Source organism: Sus scrofa, chromosome 1 (assembly GCF_000003025.6).
Source record: "Sus scrofa isolate TJ Tabasco breed Duroc chromosome 1, Sscrofa11.1, whole genome shotgun sequence".
In the NCBI taxonomy this organism is placed as follows: domain Eukaryota; kingdom Metazoa; phylum Chordata; class Mammalia; order Artiodactyla; family Suidae; genus Sus; species Sus scrofa.
The window spans coordinates 269,759,428-269,765,618 of NC_010443.5; positions in this window are offsets into that span (position 1 = coordinate 269,759,428).

Genomic DNA, 6,191 nt, shown 5'->3' on the forward strand with positions numbered 1-6,191 from the left:
CAAGGATGTCCAGGGGATCTCGGATCTCCATGCCAGGCACCCTATCCCATCACTCCTGTGCCCCGGGAAATGCAGAGGAGGAATTTCAGTTCACTGATGGCTCAGCTCCTGCCTGATACATAGCAGGCTCTTGTTCAGGGTATGGATCCCATTCAGCCCCACCCCAAAGCCATCATCGAACTTGGCCAAGCAGTGCTTTCTTCAGGAGGCAGAGAAGTGGAGATGCTCTAAACTTCAGACCAACCCTTCAGAGGATTACTGAATTCAGAGTTTAAGGGGACTTTAGGGGAGCTTGGCAGGAACAAACCCAACTAGTATCCATGAAGATGCAGGTTCGATCCCTGGCCTCTCTCAGTGGGTTAAGGATCCCACGTTGCTGTGGCTGAAAGGTGGACTGCTGCAGCTCTGATGTGACCCCTAGCCTGAGAACTTCCATATGCCACACACGTGGCCATAAAAAGCAAAATAATAAGAATAATAAATAAATAAAAATAAAATAAATAAATAAAGGGACCTTAGGGACCCACTCACTTTTCAAAGAAGAAGTGTAAGGGGAAAGATTCATCCTGCAGGGGTGGTGACCTGGCTACTGCTCACCTAGAACTTTCCTTCTGGAGGAGTCTGGCAGGCATGTTCCATCTTAGTAACCTCTCAGCATAAAAAGAAGCCAAGGGACAGAGAATGGACAAGAACGGAGGGCCCATGCAGAGTCCTTAGAACTGATGACCCCGGAAGGCAGCATCCCCAGCAGAGTGGTCCAGGCACAGCGCCAGAGAGGAACCTGATTTTCTAATGCCCTTGGGCCATGAAGTTCAAACACAATGACAGCGGGGTTAAGTCACAATCAGCAAACCAGTAGCCAGCTGAATGTATGCAATAAATATATTTTCAGTTGATAACTATTTAATTAGGGCTTAATGAGTGTTCACGGAGCACTGGAGGTGCTTTTCAGCAGTGGGTTTGTTTTGGTTTTTTTTTTTTTTTTTTTTGTCTTTTTAGGGCCGCACACATGGCATACGGAGATTCCCAGGCTAGGGGTTGAATTGGAGCTACAGCCGCTGGCCTACACCAGAGCCACAGCAACACAGGATCTGAGCCACATCTGTGACCTACACCATAGCTCACAGAAATGCCAGATCCTTAACCCACTGAGTGAGGCCAGGGATCAAACCCGCAACCTCATGGTTCCTAGTTGGGTTCGTCAACCCCTGCGCCACGACGGGAACTCCAGCAGTGGTATGTTTAAGGCATTCATACTGATAACTGTGAAAGACCCCAGAAGGTTAATGTTGCTGAATGTAAACACGAAAATGAGTGCCCTTGTGTGACCCCCACCTCTCTCCACACCCCTTCTTTCCTCCTTCCTCCTTCCACAAACATCACGGGTCTGACAGAACCACTCTTGCGTGAATGAGGCTCTCAAGACTGGTAACATTTGACTCGTAGACTGAAACTAGACCTTGGCCCCGGGAGCTCCATGAGGGCAGGCATGTTTCTTTCACTCGCAGCTGCACCCCAGACTCTGGCGCAGGGCTGCTGCACCAACTAGGAGCCTAATAAATCTCAGCAGAAAGCATGAGTGCAGAATGTATGCCGCGTCATCAGAACAATCTCTCAACGTCAAGGTTACTGCAGATTAGTCGCCCAGCTTCTCAGGCTGAAAAACCTAGAAAGGTGATTGGCACTCCTATTGTTCAAGGGCAAAACTGAGATGCGGTGGCTTCAGGGACTTCTGCTGAGCCTCTCGTGGCTGCTGGAGCAAAGGGAGGGATGGAGAGAATGGAGGAGAAAGGGTACGGGTATCCGGGGACTCCTAATGAGCTGGGACAGCAGTGGAAGCCCGCATTGCCAAGGACCCCGAACCCGTCCATTCCCCTGCCCTGTCCCCCTGTACCCTCCATAGGGCCAGGGAGGGCAAGTCAGCTCTGGGACTTGGGAGGACCCGGAAGACAGGCTGTGACCTTGGCTGACGTAGGCATTCGGTCCCTCTCCCCTGCTGCCTCTCCCATCTTGGGAAATTCCAGCAAGAGACTTTGGCAGAAGGACTTCTCTCGTGGGCCTCTGGATGACAACTTTAATTGTTGTTCTCTCCATCTATCTTCCAGTTCCTCTCAGAAGCTCCATGGAACTCATGCAGGGGTGCAAGCCCGAGATGACTGAGAAAGAATTTCAGCAGGTGGCCGGGCCCTGACCCTTTGGGGCTGCAGGCTTCCGGTCAGGAAAGTGAGCTTTGGATGAAAGAGCTCTCAGACTCCTTCAAGCTCTAATAGGCTAGGACTTGGCTTTTGTTTTGTTTTGGTCTTTGTTTTTTGGGGTCCCCACTTCTTAGCCATGCCGCCTTGGGCAAGTCACCAAAGCAAAGCTCCTGATAGCGCATCCATGAAATGGGCACATTACCAGAGGCAGCCAGTCAGCTGGAATGGCTGTGCACCCCAACGTATGTCTTGCTGCTGGTCCATTGGGTCCATCACAGAGGTGGCTCAGGCACGCAGTACGAAGAGCTCAGGAGTTCCCATCGTGGCTCAGTGGTTAACGAATCCGACTAGGAACCATAAGGTTGCGGTTCAATCCCTGGCCTCGCTCAGTGGGTTAAGGATCTGGCGTTGCCATGAGCTGTGGTGTAGGTCGCAGACGCGGCTTGGATCCCGCGTTGCTATGGCTGTGGTGTAGGCCGGCGGCTACAGCTCCGATTCGACTCCTAGCCTGGGACCCTCCACATGCCGTGGGAGCTGCCCTAGAAAAGGCCAAAAGACAAAAAAAAAAAAAAAAAAAGAGTTCGGACTCTGGGGTCTGGCAAGGCTGGCTTTGGGCTCCGGCCAGCACAATGACTGACGACATGACAAGTAGCTTAAACTCTCTGACCTTCAGTCTCCTCATCTGTGAAAAAACGATCTTAACAGATACCTACTTCCTAGGACGGCCGGGAGACCAGATCTGTGAGCTTACAGCAGAGGCTAAGTGCCCGGTCAATGCCAGCTGTCACTTTGCGGTTGGCTGAGAGCTCCAGGGGTCAAGGCAACCACACTGGCCCGGAGCAAGTCACCAGCTTGGAGACAGAGCTGAAACCCCCTCTGATTGCGGACCAGTTCTTTTTTCTTTTTAAATTTTTGACCCCCAAAATGCCCTTTAGGATCAATCTTTTTTATTTTTTTTGTCTTTTTGCTATTTCTTGGGCTGCTCCCGCGACATATGGAGGTTCCCAGGCTAGGGGTCGAATCGGAGCTGTAGCCGCCGCCTACACCAGAGCCACAGCAACGCGGATCCAGCCGTGTCTGAACCTACACCACAACTCACGGCAACGCCGGATCGTTAACCCACTGAGCAAGGGCAGGGACCGAACCCGCAACCTCATGGTTCCTAGTCAGATTCGTTAACCACTGCACCACGACGGGAACTCCAGGATCAATCTTTTTTTTTCCTTTTTCTTTTTTTTGAAATTGAAGTAGAGTTGATTTACAATGTTGTGTTAGTTTCTGGTGCACAGCAAAGTGATTCAGTTATGTGGTGTGTGTGTGTGTGTGTGTGTGTGTGTATCTATATATTCTTTCACAGTACCTTTTTTTGTTGTTGTTGTCTTTTTAGAGCTTCTTCCCGAGGCACATGGAGGTTCCCAGGCTAGGGGTCAAATCAGAGCTGTAGCTGTCGGCCTACACCACAGCCACAGCAACTCGGGATCCGAACCACGTCTGTGACCTACACCATAGCTCATGGCAATGTCAGATCCTTAACCCACTGAGCGAGGCCAGGGATTGAACCCGCAACCTCATGGTTCCTAGTCGGATTCGTTAACCCCTGCACCACGACAGGAACGCCACCAGACCAGTTCTGGAGGCCGTGGGGAGTGCACCAGGGAGCAGCAAGCACGAGATGTTCTTGACCCCTCCCCTTCCCTTGCCCTTGGACCATTTCTGAGATGCCCAGGATCCCACGGGCCCCAAGCTACTGCAAGGACCTGATGAATTTCTGGAGGGAACTGCCTGATAGGCCTCCTTCCCTCCCTGGCCTGCCCTCCCTCCATGGTCTGTCCCTGCAGGGGCTCACAGAGGCCAGGGCTCCCTGGGAGGCAGCAGCAGGGCCTGCCCCTGCTTTGCTGGTTCAGAGAAAACCCTATTCCAGCTGGGTGACAGAAGATGCCCTCCAGAGTCACAGCCCCCTAAGCCAAGCGGCCTAGCTCCACCACAGCTAGTTAAGGGAGAACTGCAGCCTTGATCTTGGTTGGTCCCAGGTGTCCCTGTGCCTTGGGGAAGTCATGCCTGGACCTGTAGAGGTGTGCCCACCTGGAGTGCCATGACACGCCCACCAGCCCCACCCCAGATCACCCTGCCTTCTGAACCTTTGCTTAGGCTTCTGCCAATGCACCGGGCTCTAGCTATGGGTGGACTCCCCTATAGCCCCAACAGTAATAAAATGTCTCACTGAGAGAGTGCCGCTGTGTACCATGCCAAGATCTACCGGTGTTGCCTCCTTAAATCTGCCCAGCCAAGCCCCAGGAAGTGGCTCTTACTGCTATTCTATTCCCATTTGACAGCTGGGCAAAGTGAGGTTCTGAGAGTAACCTGCCCAAGAACATACACGGCCAGGAAGTGGAGGAGCAGAATTTAAACTCAAATCTACTGGATTCCAGATTTAACCTCCTTACTGGGCAGCCCTCACACTGCCTGCCAGGGCCTGAATTCCCTTGAGGGCTGGGGCTGCTTCTGGTGCAGGCCAGGCTTCCTCCACCACCCAGGGCAAGGCCCAGAATCTGGTTGATAACTGGCTGACACCAAATGAATACAGCATCTACTGAGAGAACCAGTTCAATGAAAGAAAGAGAGTGACGTATGGGCCTCTCACAGGGTGGATGGGTGTCTGGTCAGAAACCCTTCAATCCCAGGCACAACCAGACTGGGGGACCCCTGGTGTTGGAGACTTTTGACATCACACCCCACCCCCAATGTTGGACAGGACCCAAGGGTGTCAACTAGGATGCAGAGGCGGTAATAGGGAGACGAAGATGGTCTGGGAGCAGAGGAGTAATGCAAAGCAGGGGGCACTGCTTATACCAAGCGAATGGGCCCGGGAGCTACATCCCAGTTCTTTGAGAACTGGGTAGATCCAGGAAGTCACGAGGGAAGGTGGATGCAAGTGGCCAGACCCCTTTCCAAGTCACTGCAAACGCAACAGATCCGGTCAGCCCTCACTTCAGGGCCTGGCCCCAGCCATCCATCAGCCTTCTGGCGGAGAGGGGGACAGCCAGCAGGGAGGCCGGGACATCAAGATTTGGAAAATCGGAGTTCCCATTGTGGCTCAGTGGTTAACGAATCCGACTAGGAACCATGAGGTTGTGGGTTCCATCCCTGGCCTGCTCAGTGGGTTTAAGATCTGGCGTTGCTGTGAGCTGTGGTGTAGGTCCCAGACACAGCTCAGATCCCAAGTTGCTGTGGCGTAGGCCAGCGGCTACAGCTCTGATTAGACCCCCTAGCCTGGGAACCTCCATATGCCTCAGGTGCGGCCCGACAAAAAGACAAAAAAAAAAAAAAAAAAAAGACTTGGAAAATTGAGGCTGTTTCACCTGCCTTCGGAGGCAGAGAAGGACTTTAGACGGCAACGCGACGCCCCAGAGAGCACGGCTGGGCGCACAGGCTGGGGCGCACAGGCTGGGGCGCACGCTCAGGCGCACAGGCTAGAGCGCACCAGCTGGGATGCGCAGGTTGGGGGGCGCTCGGGCTAGAGCGCAGGGCGCACCGGGGAGCCGATCCCCGCGCCCCTCGGAGAAGCTGTGTGTGCCGCCGGCGCGTAACCTGATATTTTCCTGCGCGGCCCCCAGAGGAATGTTTCCATTACCCAGGCAGCGCCGCCCGCCGCAGCCTTTTCCCTCTCCCCGCCCGGCTCGCCCGCCGCCCCGCGCCGTCCCCCGCCCCCCGCAGCCCCTCCGGGCCGCCGCGCCGAGGCACTTTGTGCAAATGTAACCTTTCAGCAGGCCCCGCCTCCGCCAGGAAGCTGCGCGCCCCGTTGCCAGGAACGCGGCGCGGCGCGCTCGGAGCTGGAAGGCGGCCCGTTAATCAGCGGCGGCTGACAGAAAATCAGACAGCCCGGGCGGCCGGCCGGCCTCGGCCCGCTCCCTCCCGGCGCCTCCGCGCCTCGCCCGCTGCGCGCCGGCTCTTTGTTCCCCCTCCCGGCTCCGCGGGGCTGAGCCTCTCCATCACGCC